We start from the raw sequence: 20,497 nt of genomic DNA, 5'->3' as shown, positions 1-20,497 counted from the left end.
TACAGTCATTCACTTTGAGTTGCTCAAATGTTTTTAGTGTAAACACAACACGGAATACATATTTTATTCATGCTAAGCAAAACGTGTTTCGAGAATTTATTCTCGTTGTCAAGTGCAGTATTTACATATTTATTTTTTGTGATGTTACACAATCAATCAATGTGAGTGACAGTTCGCATGTGTGTGTGGTTCTCTACTTAACTGATGAGGCACGGTACCTGATAACCTGAAAAAGGTGACTATAGTGCAAGAGACGCAGAATAACACTTATTCAACCACCATACAAAATACTTATTTACAGATTTGCTTTTTACAATGAGAAAAAATTCTCAAAAAACATTGCACTAAACATGAAAAAATATGTAACTAGTGCAGTATTTCATTAGTTCCATTGTGCATAGTGCTGGTTATAAAAATATTGTTTCCAGATCGCCTCTCTGCAGCTCACGCAAATTCCTCTTGCCTGTTTCAATCCTCTTGATGCAGGATTCTTGGAGCGGACAAAATGATGAACAGATGGTTATATAACTACCCATATGCAATCTTCATCTCCCTAATAACATTTATAACACTTCTTTAATGTACAACTATAATACACATTTTTTAACAATACTAATGTGGCAAAACTGGTCATACATCCACTCACTACCACTCATAGTGACAATCAGAAATTAATCAATTGAAGAGCGCACTTAGCTCTATTCTTTGAAAATATTATCTTTTCCACAAAATACCTTATATGTTTTAAAAAATAAAAGAAAACAACAAGTCAAAAAATAATATGATCCATTACATGCTCCAAAATCTTTGTGGTGTAGTGGGTGTAGTGAGTCTGACTGACCAGACATACAATATAAAGAAAAATCTTGTAAGGGCCTTTTTGTCTCATAAAAAGGCAACGATCAGCTTTGCATCTCTTGTTTCCTTCAGGGTGCTATGAAGAAAAGCAGTTGTCACATCTATTTGTGCAATGTTCATCTCCTTGGCTGCAATACTAAGTAATGTTCAAATAGTTGACATCTTCAACACAGGGCTGTAAGCTTGTTGATAATCATTCCCTTTCTTTTGAGAAAATCCTTTGATAAACAATCTTACTTTGAATCTGTCAATTGATCCATCAGCATTTTCTCCAGTTTGTAGATCTGCTTACTTGTAATTGCCCTTTTTCCAGGAGGTAAACTTCCAAAGTCCAAGTTCCATTTTCATGAGGTGCCATCATTTCTTGACCCATTCCTGTTTTTGAACTGTCTCACTGACTCAGATGCATGGCATCACAATAAGATTCTGGTTTCTCAAAGGTGATTAACTGCATTATGTAATCTTCAAATCTTTTTGAAAATTTTAGCATTAAACATTCACCCAGCTGTGACCTAATCGTTTCATCATCTTATTGTTCTAATTTCTGTTCAGTTTCATCCTATAAATCACTATATCTATTCCACTCATTTTGTCAAAATATCTATTGAATTCATTTTGTTCTAATTTCTCTTCAGTTTCATCCTGTAAATCATCCTAGCTATAGAACTGATTTTCTCTTGGAAAACTAAATTTCACTTTGCTCTCAGTTTGTTTTTTCTGTTTACTGTTAAACTCTCCTCCATTATCACTTCAGATGTTTTTAATTGTATTCCCAGTGGTCTTTGCTTTTTTTATATAAATTATCTTAGTTTATTAGGAACTTCTGATGTTTCCTTGACAAAGTAAACAGAAATTTACTGTAATTATATTTGAATAAAAGAAAGTAGTGATACCCAGACTATGACATTTGAAAAGGACCACAGACACCTGTACGAATCATTGCACGCAATTCAGAAGCTCTTTTCTGGGTGCCAATTGGAAGATGATGTGCTTTACCATAAAATTTACCATAAATACAGCCTTTACATTGATGCCTAAGATCTTGGAGATTAACATCTTCACATGTCACTTAGTCTGATGTTCAAATATTTTACAATATAATCCTCATAAGTTTTATTGACCGATTTCATTTACTTCAGCAGCAAAAGGAGATATAATGCTTCTCATCATTAATTAAATAGTCCTCAATAATGATCATGGTTGCCAACTAGCTCTGTGACTTCATCCATTTAAAATAACACCTTTCTGTTGTGGATAAAAATGTTCTTTTTGGATTTTTATCATGTGCTGCTCAGATAGAAAATAGGTATTTTTTAATTTTTGGTACGTACCATCACTGAATGTGATTTTGTGCCACTTTACATTTACTGCTGCTTCCGTGTTTATGGTGTCCTTGCCAAAAAGTCAACAGTACCACCACCCACTGATGTAACTCAATGTATTGTAGATAATGGTTCAAGTGTCTTGAAAAAATTGTCAGTATTGATAATGACTTACCATTATCTACAAACCAGCTACCAGTATAACACTCCATCCTGGATTTTCCATTATTCAGATGACATGATGAGAGATGTTTGAGTGAAGAGTACAATGTTCATATTTGGAGTGTCAGCAGCTTCCAACACATCACTTTTCTGATTCTTTTGTGGTTGACCATCTACAGTCCACCCTTTGAATTTCTTGATGACATGGTTTGGCTTCTTAAGATGATGACAAACAATAATTTTCTTTTTCCACTGTGATTGTTTAGAGAGTTGTTTCAGTGACTCCTGAGGTGTAGAATCTCCTCCTTTACTTAGAAAGCTTTCTCGTATGCACAAAGTTGTCAAGTTATCGACAGTCCTGTCACTTTCTGATATAAGGATCCAACTTGATTTGAATGAAAAATATCCATGTGGTAGTATGCCTAATGTTTTACAAATTAAAAATGAATTGCATAATTCTGGATTATTTTCTACATCTTTGTCCAGTTCTTGCTTCAAATCATTCCACACAATTTTCAGCTTTGATATATGAGTTGCTACGTCATCATTAAAATGTCTCACAAATCCAAAAAGTCATAAACAGAGGTCATAAACTTTATCTTCAGGAACACTGTCAAATAATTTATGCAATTCTGCCCATACTTCTTGAGATTTATTATGACGTATTATTTCCTGCAATGTGTCTGCTGTCATATTCAGAGCCAATACAATTAAAGCATTGCTGTCAGCCTTAAGAGAATTATTTAGTGAGTTCTTCTATGTTTCTTTTAGTTGAACAGTAGCATCATCTGCTGTTTATACAGGTTTAACTAAACTATCTTCAATAACATTGAGTGGTCCAGGAATACCAAATATACAGATATTTACCCTGTATTTCCATGTATACCAGCTTTGTTGCCCTTCCAGTAAACCAATGCTTACCACTCTTGCCAAATTGACAGCTGAAATTCACAAATTGACTCCAAAAGTTACTCTGATATATAAAAGTTGCAATACAGCAATTTCAAAATTTACACTTCATTTATGTATTAAACTTGCAATTTGTGTTTCTTTAATTCACTTTGAATTACATAGCAGCACCTGGGCCCATAACCTGTTTCATTGGTTAGAAACAATGCAAGTTTTTCTTATTCAAAAAGCATTGGATTATTAAAAGCCTGCACATTAATACTTAACAATGGCAATAAGCACTTCAATTGTAGCAAAGAGTGTAAAATAATCCACATCTGGTAAGACAGAGATATTTAAATATCATACAAGTTATTTAATAAAAATGCTCACAACACAAAACTTTAACAGTGCTCAAGCAGCAATCTGGCGAGTAATCCTACTTAGATGTGCTGGAAAGCAAGTTGCAATAGTGGCTCTTTCCATGATGGTGCTTTGATATCCCTAGGATTTATAGTGAAGCCCTCCATAACTGCTCAGCCTTGGAGTCAAAGGAAAACAGATAGTTTCCAGTCTGCCAAATTCCATATCTGGGTCCATAAAGAGTCTGGAAATGGCATCTGCATTAGAATGTTGATGGGAATGGCAGTAATGTATGGAGTACTGGTAATTGGATAAGCGCAAGACCCAATAGTGATGATGGTGAGTTGCTCATTCTGGCAATTTAGACTTGGGGCAAAACAAAGAGAACAAAGGTTTCTGGTCAATAACAGAATGATACTTATTTCTGTGAAGGAAAAGCGTAGAATTTATACACTGCAAGCTAGTGCTTTCTATTTGTTAATAATGTTCCTGAGGATTATATCAGCCAGCAGCTGAGCTTGCATGACCTACCGACCAGAGATGCCCTGTGTCATTCATTGCTTGCAGTGACCTCATTTGACAAAAGTGTAGTGAGCTGTATCGATAGTATTGCATCATCCATTGATATATCGAACAGGATTACAAGAATACTGTACATACAAATGTAGTGTATTTCTAGATCAGCACTAGAAAACTTATATTGACGGATCAAACAACAGGGGTACTTTCACCTGGTCAGTTGTATTTTTCTGACAACTACTTTGAGGCTTATCTCCAAATGAACTAACTGTATTCAGTGTACATGTAGGCACTGAAGTAGAACTGGTGAATTTGAGGTGAGTGCTTACTCATCTGCTATATTTTCTTAAGTTTATTTTAAATTAATCATAAAAGGTACTTCATGTATGAAATGATGGTTAACACGATTTATCTATATTTTCTCTTACAATACAAGGGAATCTTGTTCTGTTGCCCTTCATACTACACACATTGGAATTAAAGGAACTGAGCAAAGTAACACATCAGTCAGAGAAGCTTCTAAGGAACAGAATGTGGCACAATGTGCCATGTTTTTTAATGCAATTACTTCACTACTGAAGAGAACAGATATGTATCAGAGAGAGAATGAGTGGTTACAGGGCAAAACAAGTCATATTGGGTTAAGTATTAAGAACAACAATTACTAGGAAACAATAACAACTGATTGTGTGAAACTTGATGTAATTGACTCAGGCAGCAACCTGGAGTTACCACAAATGTTCAGAATCATTTCATGCTTGCTACCCGCACTGCCACTGGCGCTGTGAGCGATGAGTGGCTGCCTCAAGACAAATGCTGGAAAGAAGCCATGCCCTCAGGGCAGTTGCCATGTCACCTAACAGGATCCTGTGGCTGATAAGCCTGATACAAGCTGGCACTCCGTCAGGAATGACAGTTCTTGTTGGTGCTCTGTATCATTCACATATTATGCCAACTGCCTTTTGATGACCACTACTGTATTGGACCAGACTACACTTGGACTGTGTCATTCTCTATTTATTGTTCACTGTTTCTGTCCAGTGAACACAGAATAAAGTGTGTTAATAAGTTTAAACCTCAATAGTGGTAACAAGTCCTTTTGTACATGCCATGCTTAGATTGCTCTGATACCGTGGACCTGGAATTACTGCAGCAGTAGCTGCCACAAAACAAGGAACAGTGTCAGTTGGATAGGCAGTGGAGCAACAGTGTCAACACTCGATTTTACTACAACATTTGTTGGCTTTGTCTGTCAGAGGAGACTTTTGCCCTGGCTGTCCTCCATTTCCTTCCTTTGTGGATGGCATTGGCCAGTAGAACATGTATTTACAGTGCCTCAGCCATCATTTTGTGATGTACCAGCTAACCAACACAAACTGGAAGCAGTCCTTTTTTTCTGTCATGGACCTCTCACAATTTGTTAGCTTTGCTCCCCAAGATGACTCCTACTGTGAGTCCTGATACTTTGTCACATCCCAGTATTTGCACTGTATTATCAGACCACTGCAGAAGCCAGTCTCGGGTGGCATGTGCTTGGTTGGAATTCTATCAACAGTGGAAGCTGCCATCAGAACAATGTAAGGATTAGGTCACCGAGCTTTGCAGCCTTAGTTGTCATTGTGCTTTCACGCATTCGGCAGATGCTTGTTGAAGATCATATGCTGAGTCTATGATTCAGGATTCTCTTCCTCAATTTGCACTGGATAAGGAAGTGCACAAAAAGCTATGCACCTTGCAGATCCTTCCTTGGATGAAATTCTTAAAATCACTATGGCTTTTGAACTCTCACAAGACTTGAACTGTAGAGAGGAGTATTATTTTTACCAAGACGTAAAGGACAAAGAGCTAAATATTGTGAGGCCCTCGACAATTACAACCTTGTAATCAGACAAGCAAAGAAGGCATCCTGGAATGCGTTCTGTGAGGGAGTACAGAGCATGACTGCTTAAGCCAGACTTTACAGAATTCTCACTAGAGTACCAACCAATCCAGGACGTACATTGAGGAAGGAGGATGGAGAATATACAAAGACAGCACATGAGATACTGGAAATGCTCCTCAAAACTCACTTTCCTCAAGATGCTCCCAGACAACACTGACCAGAATATGATCCTGGAGAGACAATGATTCTCAGGCACTCAAAGAGAGGACTGTGAAATGGCCAAGAAGTGTGTGGACTTTAATAAAATCCAATGGGCAGTAGGAACATTCCAACTGTTCAAGTCACCTGGCCCAGATGGAATTTTTCCAGCTCTCCTGCAACAGGCAGGAGAGAAGCTCTTAAGAGTCCTATGCAGGTTATTCAGGGTTAGCTTAGCAATAGGAATCATCCCCAGTCCTTGGAGGGCAGTGAAGGTTGTCTTCATTCCAAAGCCAGGGAGAACTGATCATACCAAAGCCAAGGATATGAGACCAATTAGTCTGTCCTCCTCCATTCTCAAAACATTGAAAAAACTGGTTAATGTATACGTTGGGGAGCGGACGCTAATTAGGGCCCCTCTACATTCAAACCGACACGCATATCAACCAGGTAAATCTGTGAGACAGCTCTCCACCAACTTGTTGTGAGGGCGGAGAAAGCACTTCACCTCCAAGAAATAGCCCTCTGCATCTTCCTGGATATTGAGGGGGGCCTTCAGTAACACGACCTTCAATTCCATGGTAAGGGCAGCAGAGGTGCATGACCCAGGGACCAATATATGTAGGTGGACGAGGGCCATGCTTAGCGGAAGGAAGGTAGAGGCTTCCATTTGGAATCACTAGTTCCTCGGCTGTTTTTCAGAGATTCTTGGAATGGCTGATTCAGGGCATTCCTTCATATGGCAATTATTTAGATGACACCATCATGACAGGCGCATCTACAGTCGAGTACCTGTAGAATTTGTATTCCAGAATTTCTTGTTTATTGACTGAGGGCCTGACATGTAACCTCAGTAAGTGTAAGTTTTCCAGCACTTATTGGAGTACCTTGGTTTTGACCTCTGAAAACAAGGCATCTGTCTGACCAGACACCATGTGCAGGCCATCAACAACATGCCCTGCCCCCAAATTCTGAAAGAACAACATTATTTTCTGGGGAAGATTAGCTACTATATTTGTTTTATCCCCCAGACCACCAAGCTCACTGCCCCACTCAACACCCTGCATAAGTAGGGGACTTGCTTCAAGTGATCACCTGTGCATGAGCCAGTGTTTCTTGCACTAAAGCAGACTCTGCAATTGGCACTGGGTCTGGTCCTGTACTCACCAGGAAAGGCCCTCCTCCTCATCACTGGTACCTCACAGCATAGAGTCAATGCAGTGCTCTCCCACCAGGATCCTGATAGCTGTGAACACCCAATTGCTTTCATTTCCAAAACTCTCACCAAGGCACAAAATAGCACAAAAGCAACAGAGATGGGCATTGTTTGTGTCCACATACATGTATGATATCCTCTACAATTCTTCTGGTCCACAAACCTACTGGCTTAACTGCCAGCTGACACAGATCCCGAGTTTGACTATCAGCTCTCAAGAATTTCTCATTTTTCCACTAGACTGACTCCTCATTGGCCCTTCAGGAGTTCCACCTCAATGCACAGGAGTTGCATGGACAGCCACCACACACCATGGATATGACAGGTTGGCCTGAGAGATTGTATCTGGACACCCATGACCCCCTAAAGACGTGCTCCACCCTCTGGCCCCAACTCTTCCTCTATGACAGGGTTCTTCTCCTCCAGACAGAACAAGACTGGCCTTGGGTCATTATTGTTCCAGCTGTGCACCACAATGTCCTTCATCTCCTACGTGCTGGACACTGGGTTGTTTTGCTTATGAAGCAGCTGGCCTGTCAGCACACTTATTGGCCAAACATCAAGAGGTATATCAAATTGATGATCCAGTCCTATATCACTTGCACCTGTCAGCATCCAACTCCATGCAAGGTACTTGCACCTGCCAGCATGGCAGGCCCCTGGGAATATCTTCACATTAACTGTTTTATACACCAGATGTGGCTCATTGTGGTATACTCATTCTCCAAGTTTCCTTATGTCCACACACTCCCCTCTACCACATCAGTGACTGACTTCAGGGTTCATCTCAACTCTTTGCTATTGAGGGTCTCCTGTTGACCATCATCTCTGACATTGGTCCCCAGTTTACCTCGACACAATTCTCCTGTTTTGAGAGCTCCACAGGATCACACACCTGCCCACTACCCCATTCCACCAGTAATCTAACAGGGAGGCTGAACTAACGATGCAGACTTTTGAAGAGAAGATGTTAGCCATTGCACACTTTGCTACCATGGATGAGGCTCTCACACTGTTTTTGGCAACCTATCGGGCCACTCCGGTCTCTAGGAAGAGTCCTGTTGAGTTGCTATTCAGTAGCCACCATGGACTCTCCTTGATTTGATTTCAGCAGGGAAGCTAAAACACCTTATGTCTAACCCACCAATGCCCACACTGAAACTGAGTTTATTGTGCGGTATCACTCCCTGTATATATAGTAAAGCCAACCAATGCCCTTAAATAGTGCAAGGAGTCCCTTTACCAGTTTTTAGTTAGACACCACTTCTTCAGGTCTAGTTGTCCTGAAGATTCTGTGTCTTTTGCTCTCCAATGTCATGCATTCGTAGATTAGGTGTGATGCAGTTTCTTCACCCTCATCACAGAACCTACATTTAGGATCTTCTTGTGTTATGTTGTATGTATGTATTGTTCGAAATTCCCATGGCCTGTCATCAGTCCAGTCATGAGTTTGATCTCTTTCCAGTTCAATCCCAGGAGTACAGAGCTTCTTTTAAACATGGCTTGGGCTTCATTACCTTAGTTTATGGACCTTGGTCCAATATTCTGTGTGCTGTTTCCTAAGCCAGTTCCATAGTTCTAGTTTAACCATAGCCTTGGTGATTATCAGGACAGGTTCCGGTCCAATAAATGGAGTCATTGCCCCATCCTGGCCAATCTGTGGGCTTGTTCATTGCCACAGATCCCTGAGTGGCCAGGGCCCTCACTAGGTCTACCCTATTGCTTCCCCCTAGCTCCACCAGAGCACTGTGGCATTCTGCAACAATCTTAGATCTTGTTGCAGAAGCTGCCAATGATTTTAGGGCTGCCTGGCTGTCTGAATAGACGTAGATGCTACGGTCATCGTAGCACCTACACATATTCTCCCCCACACATGCCCTAATTGCAGTAATTTCAGTTTGGAATACAGAGGCCGGTTTTCCTAGAGAGAGGATGCCCTCCAGTCTTAGCTGAACCCCGTACACCGCTGCCCCAACTCCTTGGTCTGATTTCAGCTCATCGGTGAACCAAATGATGTCCTCCATACAGTGTCGAACCGTTTTTTCTCACTGCACCTTGCTTCCAATTATTATATTCTAAGGCTTGTTGAAGCAGTTGGGAGTTATTATATAGTCAGCAGGCATTTCCCCAGCCATTCCTATATTTACCTCACTCACCATGTTAGTGTGTGATTCTGGATATCCGAATGAGACCCAGTTTTTGCCAGTTTTAAGTATGTATGCCCCAGCTGCTGCCTCCATCTTGACCCAAAGGTGTAGAGGAGGCATGTCCAGCATGGCTTTCATTCCAGTACTTAGTGTGCTGCTAATTCCAGCTGTTATGGCTAAGCAAGCCAGTCTCTGCGCCTTAGCAATCTCCTTAGCTGCAACCCACTGTTCTACCTTCTTCCACCATACCACGGTCCCATAGGAAATCCTTGGTCTAACCACTGTGGTGTATATCCAGTGCATACCTCTGGGCCTTAGGCCCCAGGCCCCAGTTTTTACCACAAGCCCTTCTGGTACTCACTAGAGTACTTTTTGCCTTGGAGCAGATACTCTTAATGTGAAGGGTCCATGTTAGTTTCTCATCTCAGGTTACCCCTAGATATTTCACTATCCCCTTCACAGGTAGAGATTCATCGAAGAGCTTTAGATTCCAACTTGAGTGTTGGATATGTCTCTTTGTAAATGGCACTACAACAGTCTTCTTAGGATTATCCTGTTTAATGCACCAATTTTTTGCAATGTCCAATCCTCCTCCTGTCATATTTCTAACTGTGTCAGTAAATTTGCCAACTATCACTATGACAAGGTCATCTGCGTATCCGTGGCAGAAGCATTGTCTGCAATTTAGTTGCTCAATTAGTTCGTTCACCACTAGATTCCACAATAAAGGGGACAGAACTCCTTGTGGGCAGCTTCTAATGGTGTTAATTACCATCTTTTCATTTGTCATGGTAGCCTCCGCTAAGCATGGCCCTCGTCCACCTACATATATTGGTCCCTGGGTCATGCACCTCTGCTGCCCTTACCATGGAATTGAAGGTCGTGTTACTGAAGGCCCCCTCAATATCCAGGAAGATGCAGAGGGCTATTTCTTGGAAGTGAAGTGCTTTCTCCACCCTCACAACAAGTTGGTGGAGAGCTGTCTCTCAGATTTACCTGGTTGATATGCGTGTCGGTTTGAATGTAGAGGGGCCCTAATTAGCGTCCTCCCCCCAACGTATACATTAACCAGTTTTTTCAATGTTTTGAGAATGGAGGAGGACAGACTAATTGGTCTCATATCCTTGGCCTTGGTATGATCCCTCCCTGGCTTTGGAATGAAGACAACCTTCACTGCCCTCCAAGCACTGGGGATGATTCCTACTGCTAAGCTAACCCTGAATAACCTGCATAGGACTCTTAAGAGCTTCTCTCCTGCCTGTTGCAGGAGAGCTGGAAAAATTCCATCTGGGCCAGGTGACTTGAACAGTTGGAATGTTCCCACTGCCCATTGGATTTTATTAAAGTCCACACACTTCTTGGCCATTTCACAGTCCTCTCTTCGAGTGCCTGAGAATCATTGTCTCTCCAGGATCACATTCTGGTCAGTGTTGTCTGGGAGCATCTTGAGGAAAGTGAGTTTTGAGGAGCATTTCCAGTATCTCATGTGCTGTCTTTGTATATTCTCCATCCTCCTTCCTCAATGTACGTCCTGGATTGGTTGGTACTCTAGTGAGAATTCTGTAAAGTCTGGCTTAAGCAGTCATGCTCTGTACTCCCTCACAGAACGCATTCCAGGATGCCTTCTTTGCTTGTCTGATTACAAGGTTGTAATTGACAAGGGCCTCACAATATTTAGCTCTTTGTCCTTTACGTCTTGCAATGTTAAACAATCTCCGTACCATTTTTATTTGCATTTCCAAGTTCTTAGTCCACCAAGGCACACTCCTATTTGTGCACTTCTTGGGGATTGTGCAGTTGTCCTGACATGAGGTCACTATGGCAGAGGTAACAGCCTCTGCTACTTCCTCAAACTCTACTGGATTCCTTATCGAGGTTTTAATTTCCGATAAGCCTAAGTCAAGGTCCCTCCTATATGTCTCCCAGTTGTTTTCCTGGGATTCCTATAGGTCATGGTCTGTCTGATTCCCACTTCAACCTTAAATTTAATGTACATGTGGTCCGATGAGGATGGCTCTAACACCACATACCACTGTTTGACATAGCTGCCCATCATCATGGAACCAAAGATTATGTCAATTACTTCTTCCCTTCTGCTATTCCTGAATGTAGGTTCATTGCCCCTATTCTGGACCTCCATGTCTTTAGCTAAAAGAAATTTAAGAAGGTACTCACCTCTACTGTTGGTGTCCTTGCTGCCCCACACTAGGTTGTTGGCATTGGCATCGCGACCTCCTCAACGAGGGTTCATCCTTCTGGCACAACCTTCGGGTTGATCACTCTCCAGTCATCTTTCTAGACTTTTGGGTTCTGGGCCCCTATTTTCTCGAACAGAGTCTTAGGCGAGACTTCCTTAAGGATCTTTGGTACCCATATTGACACCTTTGCGGTCTTAAGAAGCTCCGCTGCTGTCTTGACCAGCAGCTTTGTATCTTCCCACGGGGATATCATGGGCACCTTGTCCTTAAGCCATCCCACCATGTACACCATCTCACAGACTAAAATGAGGGCACTGTGATCTAGATAGACCCTCCTGAAGTTGAATCCTGGGCCAGCGCCACCCCCAACCTCCAGTCTTTTCAAAGAGGACCATCTGTACCAATTCCTACTGCTGCAAGGTGATGGCCACCAGTGGATAGCCTTCCTGGATAACTGCCATCCTAAAAACTGAGACTGCAGACTGCAGTACTATAGGTCTGTTTCCCTATTTCTTGCCTCAGTTTTTTCTGGACTCACTTATCCAAGGACGAGGGAGTCTTACAATTCTCCCTTGTCCTCTTGCTACCTGTTTTTGACATTGTGGGGGTCTGCTTATCCCCTTCAACCTGAGACAGTTTTTTTCCTGGGGTCTTAGGTTCAAGTCCCTTTAATTCCCTCCATTTGTCTTTAGGAAGCCATTCTTTCCCTTCCTTTTTCCTCCGTTCCCTGAGTCGTTTTTTTCTCTGGGCCCCAGACAAGGTTTTGATCTTAATCTGGTCTAACTTCTCAATTACATTTCCCACGTCTGGCTCAGATCTAGACCCTGATTCAGTAGTTCGAATGCCTTCCATTGGCCCAGACCCCAATGTTTGGGTGTCTGAGGTCTCAATTTGCACCTCAGTTTGTTTTTCTTTATTTTCTTTAATCATGCCCATATTGGTCCCACGAGATTTGGGGATCTACATGGTCCACACCATGAATACCCGAAGTGGTTTACGGCTACTTACTCAGGGAGGTCGGCCAGTATACCTGAGGCTCCATTTGCGACACATCTTCCCTTGTGCCACACACTCCTCAGCACAAATCGCATCATACCTTGGGTTGGGAAAGGGAATTGGGTTGGAGTACGAGTGGATAGGGAAGATGGGACGTTGTGAGACTCTCTTAGTCTGAGCCATTGAATGAGGCCTCTCCGGCAGTAGGTCCTCATCCTTCGGCATAGCTCTCAGCTTCACACGGATACACAAGCCTCTCCACCCGCACTGACAGTGCTTCGTGAAGGTGGTGTCCCCTCGAGAGGATGGATTCTCCTTACACTGCTGTCTCTACCAGGACCTCAACCCTCTACCTCGAACCCGTCACTGGTTCTGGCTCAGCGCCTCGGTCTGGACGCGATGCTTCAGTCGCTGTCCATCCTGTGTTCCTGCTACAGTCCACAGCTCTCACAATCACCTGTTGTATGATGTCTCCACTAGAGGCCATCTGATGGGGACCCTCACGGTCCTCGTGCCCACTGCTGACCCGCCACTCCCTCATCACAGTTAGTACCACAGGGGCCTCTTCTGTCCATGTATGCCTTCTTTGGGGGAGGGAGGGTTGATGTAACTGTCCAAAATCAACCAATACTTGCCATCCACAGCACAGACAGTGCTAAGAGCTATGAGTGACTAAAGGCGATCGCTGTGTCACCTGGTAGGATCCTGTGGCTGACCTTCCTGACATAAGCAGGCACTTCACTGGCAAAAGCAGTTATTCTTGGTGTTCTGTGTGAGCCGCATATTACACCAGTTGCTTCGTGACGATAACTACCATCTCACACTGGGATTACACTTGGATTGTGTGACTCTGTATTTCTCGTTCCTCACTTGTCTATCCCGTGAGTAAGGAATAAAGAGTGTTAGTAAGTGTGAACTTCAACAAAACTCACGTTACATCTCTAGTTACATCCATACAGGGCTTTGAAAAGGCTGACATGATCAGACAACTGAATGTTACACACAAACTTTATGAAAGTATTGATGGTTTGTACGATTACAATATCAGTTGGCTTTATAGCATTAATACAAGGGTCACTCCAAAAGAAATGCACACTATTTTTGTAAAAATACAGTTTTCATTCTGCATATGTGAAAGTTTTGCAGTGTGTAGATACATCCTTCCCACTTGTTTTTAAACTCAGTTCAACCTGTTCCCGTGAGTGGCGCTGTCACAGCATGTCTTCAAGGTGGCTGCTACACTTGGCATTCGTCAGAAGCAATGTGCTGTCATAGATTCCTGTGCTGTGAAAACGAGACAGTGGGAAACATCCACAAGAGGTTGAAAAAGGTGTATGGAGATGCTGCTGTCAATTGCAGTACAGTTAGTCAGTGGGCAAGCAGGTTATGTGATGAAAGTGCGCACGGCAATATGGAGGATTGTCCTAGCAGCGGCAGGCCTCGTACTGCACGCACTTCAGACAATGTGCAGAGAGTTAACGAATTGGTGACTGCTGACAGATGCATCACAGTGAACGAATTATCACGGTACATTGGGATAGGGGAAGGAAGTGTTGGTGTTAAAAAAGGTTTGTGCCAGGTGGGTTCCCAGGATGTTGGCAGTGGCTCACAAAGATACAAGGAAAAAAGTACGCAGCGAACTTTTGGAACAGTATGAGAATGGTGGAGATGAATTTCTTGGAAGAATTGTGACAGGTGATGAAACATGGCTCCATCATTTTTCACCAGAGACAAAGAGGCAATCAATGGAGTGGCATCATGCAGATTCACCCAAGAAAAAAAAATTCAGAACCACACCTTCTGCTGGAAAAGTTGTGGCTACGGTGTTTTTCGATTCCGAAGGACTCTTGCTTGTCGACATCATGCCAAGTGGAACCACCATAAATTCTGATGCGTATGTGACGACACTGAAGAAACTTCAAGCTCGACTGAGTCGTGTTCGACCACATCGGCAAAAGTAGGATGTTTTGCTGTTGCACAACAATGCTGGCCACATTTCAGTCAAAAAACCATGGAGAGCACAGTGTTGTTATGCTAACAGTAGTGCAATTTGCAAAGGCAGTGTACTGTTCCTCGATTTCTAGGTCTCATCATTAACAATCTTCTGATTATCTTGTCAATGATTTCATTAACTTTCACGCCCACAGTGAGTGTTTTCCATATTTTTAAATTTGATAGTTGTTCAGATAACAATTCATGCTTTGATATCTTTGGATTTGATTTCTGAGAGAAGCTTGAAAAAATTATTCTTGTCAGTATTGCCCTCAGAAGCAAATAATCAGCAGCAAAAACAGTACAGGTTCTTTGTTGATAGTGAGCATAGAATCTATTTCCTTAAATATTTAGTCTTGCTCAAATGAGACTAAAATCACAACAAAGTTAAACAATGATGTATTCTTTTAGTGGGTTCACCTGGTCTTTTTCTAGATTTGAAAGGTTCTTCACTATTTTTATACACTTCACTACCCCTTTCAGTTACCGCAATTCTGATATGCTGTGGAACAGATATTGGCCAATGTACAGTATCATTTGATGAAGAGGAGTCAAAGTTAGGTGCGACAGAAATATGTTCATTCGCAGAAAGTCCCTTGTTATTACTATCTTTATCACCCCCCTCCCATATCACTTTGCATCAAAGTCATCATAAAAATCGCATGACGTAGACTTTTCCCCTTGTTTGTAGTCACAACACCAAAAATTATCTGTATGCAGGACCCACATTCAATGCATTGATTACTCTTCCCTTCCCTTCGCTATCTCCACAAGTGGAAAGTTACTAGGATACAGGTCCAGTGAGTGACTTAGCTTCTTCACTCTTTGCTTTCCTTTTTTGCTTTAGAGTGAGCGGGGTGTTCCTTCTTCAGGTATTGACTATAAACAATGATTTATGTGACATTGGATTAGTTTCTGCCTGTGAAGTCTGGATGACTATAGTGTTGATCTTAATGTCTACAGTTGGTAAGAACCTTTGATTAAATCTAAATGACTCTAGTTCATCTAGTTGAGTTTTCATACTCATTAAATAAATTCAATAATAATTAGGTATAAACTTTGAAAAAAATAATTTTTAGACTGTAATACTTGAGTTAAGAAATTAATAAATCACTGGTAATCTCTTCACTGCACTTATGCATGTATTTTTAAACTGTGCTTGCAGTACACCAGTGCAGACAGCATAGGAATCAAAAAACATTTCAAGTAGAATAATTGCATCCATCAGACAACTGATTACAATTCTACATTTTTCAAGTTTTTTTACAAAAAATTCTGAACACACTCATTGACAGTTCCCATGGCCTGATAATAGGTAAGCAGATACCTATGTTTACATTTCACACATGTATAGAGCCTCAGACTCCAAACTACCTCTTATTTACTGAACATGTTTTGGTATTGTTGGGATTTAATTTTAATAAAAATGGTATGTACTGGGGGCCTCTAAATTTTGAGGACCTCGAGATTTGGTGGCTGCCCTTTACCAGAGGCCCAGAGTGACCTCCCCTCCCTCCTAGTCTGCCGGTAGGCACATGACAGCAAGGTCTTACAGTATAGTTTAAGACATAATCAGCGAGTTAGTTACACTTAAGAGTGTAGCAAAGATGAAATATCATTGATAAAAACAGTGATCGAAGACCAGATCTCTGGAGACTCCTTTAGAGGCTGTCGCTGTTTGGGTGTGGACGCCACAGGCTGTTACTGTCTGTAGTCTCTATCTTCCACCAGATGATGATGTCCCACAGCATGTCCTGGCGGTGCTGATAGCCCAAATGCCGCCACCTTTCCTGTTACTGGGTGACTTCAACACCCTCTGTGGGGTGGGTCAGTGGCAACAGGTCGAGGCGCCACCGTAGAGAACGTATTGGCACAGCTCGACCTCTTCCTTTTAAACGATAGTGCCTTCACACATTTCAGTGTGGCACATGGCACGTACTCCGCCATCGACCTGTCGATCTGCAGCCCTAGCCTCTTACCGTATGTTCAGTGGAGTGTGCATGATGACCTGTGTGGTAGTGACCACTTTCCGATCTTTCTTTCACTGCCACAGCGTCAGTCTTCTGGGCACCCTTGCAGGTGGGCTATGAATAAGGCTGACTGGTTCTCCTCCACTGCCACTATTGAACCTGTTTCTCGCGAAGCCATTGATGCGGTGGTTCACTCAGTCACCACTGGCATCTTTACTGCCGCAGAATCTGCCATTCCCAGTTCTTCTGGGTGTCCTCGGCGGAGGACGGTGCCTTGGTGGTCGCCAGAGATTGCCGAGGCGATTAAAGATCGCAGGCAGACGCTCCAGCGTCACAAGTGGCATCCATCTTTCGAAAACCTCGGCGCCTTTAAACGGCTCCACGCGCGGGCCCACCGCATCATTCGCCAACACAAGCAGGAGTGCTTGGAACGGTATGTTACCACCATTGGCCCCCATGTCTCTCCATCACAGGTCTGGGCAAAGATTAGACGCCTCTATGGCTATCAGACCCCTGTCAGCGTCCCTGCACTCTCACTGAATAGGGCAATTTGTACTGACTCTGACATAACTGCCAACCGCTTAGCAGACCATTTTGCTCTCAGTTCCGCATCTGTGCATTACCCACTGGCTTTCTGCTCCATTAAAGAGCGGTTGGATCATCAAAGCCTTTCATTTCACACGCGCCATCCTGAATCCTACAATGTCCCATTCACTGAGTGGGAATTTCACAGTGCCCTAGCCACTTGCCCTGATACTGTTCCCGAGCCAGATCGCATCCACTGTCAGATGCTGCAACACCTCTCAGTGGACTGCCAGCAACGCCTCCTCGACCTTTACAACAGTATTTGAGTTGAGGGGGAGTTTCTGTCGCAATGGCGGGAAAGTATTGTTATCCCCATTTTGAAACATGGCAAGAACCCATTGGAGGTGGACAGCTACCGCCCCATTAGCCTCACCAACATTCTGTGCAAGTTGCTCGAACGCATGGTGAGCCAGCGGTTTAGTTGGGTACTCAAGTCTCGGGGTTTCTAGCTCTGTCTCAGGGTGGGTTCCATAAAGGCCGCTCTGCCGCCGACAATCTGGTGAATCTGGAGTCAGCCATCCGTACAGCCTTTGCCCGCCGTCGGCACCTCGTCGCTGTCTTTTTCGACATGCGGAAGGCGTACAATACGACATGGCACCATCACATCCTCTCTACGCTTCATGGTTGAGGTCTTCGGGGTCCACTGCCGCTTTTCATCCAAAATTTTCTGTCGCATCGAACCTTCCGCGTGCAAGTCGCGGCCTCCCATAGGTCCTCCCGACTTCAGGAGAACAGGATGCCACAGGGATCTGTTTTAAGTGTGTGCCTGTTTAACGGGCTCACTGCGGCGGTGGGAACGTCTGTCTCAGCGTCCTTGTATGGTGATGACTTCTGCCTCTACTATAGCTCCATTGGCATTGCAGCTGCTGAATGTCAGCTGCAGGGCGCTATCTGTAAGGCGCAGTCTTGGGCTGTCGCACATAGCTTCCAGTTTTCAGCTGCCAAGACCTGCGTTATGCATTTCTGCCAGCAACGAACAGTTCACCCTGAGCCGCAGCTTTATCTTGCCAGGGAACTTCTTGGTGTGGTGGAGACGCATTGCTTTTTGGGTGTGGTTTTTGATGCCTGGTTGACTTGGCTCCCACACATTCGGCATCTTAAGCAGGTGTGTTGGCGGCATCTTAATGCTCTGCGATGCTTGAGCCACACCAGATGGGGCGCCGACCGCTCTACCCTCTTATGGATTATGGGAGCCTGGCTTATGGTTCAGCATCCCCATCTGCGATGCGGGTGCTGGACCCAATCCTTCACAGCGGGATCCGACTTGCCACTGGTGCTTTCCAGACCATCCTTGTGGACAGCATACTTGTGGAGGCAGGCGTCCCTCCATTGCGGTTACGGCACCGAAGTTAACTGGCCACTTATGCTATGCATGTTTTTAGCTTGCCCAGGCATCCTAATTATCGTCTCCTATTCCCACAGTCGGTCGTCCATCTCCCAGAACGTCGGCCTCGGTCGGGTTGTACGATCGCGGTCTGCGTCAGAGAGCTTCTCTCCGGGCTTTGGGTTTTCCCTCTTCCACCTCCTTTCTGGGCCCCTCTGTGTACACCCCTGTGGTGTGTGCCGCGCCCTTGCCTTCGGCTTGAATTGGCACAGGGTGCAAAGGACTCAGTCCCTCCGGAGGCTTTCCACTGCCGCTTTCTATCCATCCTTGGTACGTATCTGGCATTATTTACACTGACGGTTCGATGGTTGCTGGTCGGGTCGGTTACGCTCTGACTCTAGGGGACCATTACGAAAAATATTCATTGCCGGCTGGCTGCAGCGTTTTCATTGCTGAGCTGGTCGCCATCTTTCGTGCCCTGGAGTATATCTGCTCCTGCTAAGGTGAGTCCTTTGTTATCTGTAGCGACTCCCTGAGCAGTTTATGAGATATCGACCAGTGTTTCCCTCGCTCTCATCTGGTGATGGCTGTCCAGGAGTCCCTCCTTGCTCTTGCCCGTTGCGGCCGCTCTGTGGTCTTTGTGTGGACCCCAGGCCATGTTGGGATACCCGGCAATGAACATGTTGACAGCCTGGCCAAACAAGTCACCAGTGAACCAACTCTGGAGGTAGGCCTCCCGGAGACTGATTTACGGGCAGTCCTACGCCGTGCAGTTCTACCGGTTTGGGATGCTGAATGGCACGATGTGACCACACCTAATAAACTCCGTGCTGTCAAGGAGACAATGGCTGTGTGGCGGTCATCCATGCGAGTCATTCGCAGGGACTCAGTCGTCCTTTGTCGGCTCCGCATTGGCCACACCCGGCTGACGCGCAGTTATTTACTGCGTCATGAGGACCCGTCTCTATGTCGCTGCAGGGCGGCCTTGACGGTGGTCCACATTTTGTTGGCCTGTCCCCTTTTAGCCGTGCTCAGGCAGACATTTGCGCTGCCTGAAGCGCTCCCTGCCCTTTTAACAGATGGCACTTCTATGACAGGCTTAGTATTGCGTTTTATTCAGGCAGGGGGCTTTTATCACTTAATCTAAGTGTCTGTCCTTTTTTGTGTTGATTCTGGCCTTTGGCCTACGATTTTAGACTGATTTTTTAATGTGTTTCCCGGAGGTTGGCTTTTCCTTTTTTGTCTCTATGGTCGGCCAACCACTGTCACACTCTGTGTGATTTTAATTCCTTTTGTCTGGTCTCCGTCTAAGTCTTTATTGTCCTGTGTCATCTGTCGTCTTTTCACTTGTTCCTTTTTATTCTGTGTGTGTGTTTGAAATTTTGGACCAAGGGACCAATGACTGTAGCAGTCTGGTCCCTTTAATCCCCCAAACCAACTCCCATGATGATTACTCCAACCCACGGACAATTTGTTGATATCTGTTTTTAAGTCACCTGTTGAACCACAGTACTATGCTTTTTGAGAAATTCTTCCTTTCAAAGTTACATACAAAAAACCACCTAGAATCAAAAAGTCTTAAACTCATTACTTCTGGCCTCTATAAGGCATGTTTGATGTTGTCAGTCACTTTGATTAATGTAGTTTTCTTAAAGCAATGTTTTTGGAAGTCTAGTTGATGTTTATTATGGATGTCATGAATTTTTAGGTACTCTGCATGTAGTATATTAAACAATGATTCATTTGAAATGTTTAGAATGTGGCTCTTCCCTCATATGTTCTACATAACATGAATTTTGTTAACTATGTTTTTAGCTGCAACCCCCACTTGATGTCTCACAGCTTTTACATAACTTGTGCTTCTATGACCACAATTA

Source organism: Schistocerca americana, chromosome 3, assembly GCF_021461395.2.
Source record: "Schistocerca americana isolate TAMUIC-IGC-003095 chromosome 3, iqSchAmer2.1, whole genome shotgun sequence".
NCBI lineage: Eukaryota > Metazoa > Arthropoda > Insecta > Orthoptera > Acrididae > Schistocerca > Schistocerca americana.
Note: the sequence above shows the minus strand (reverse complement) of the source record.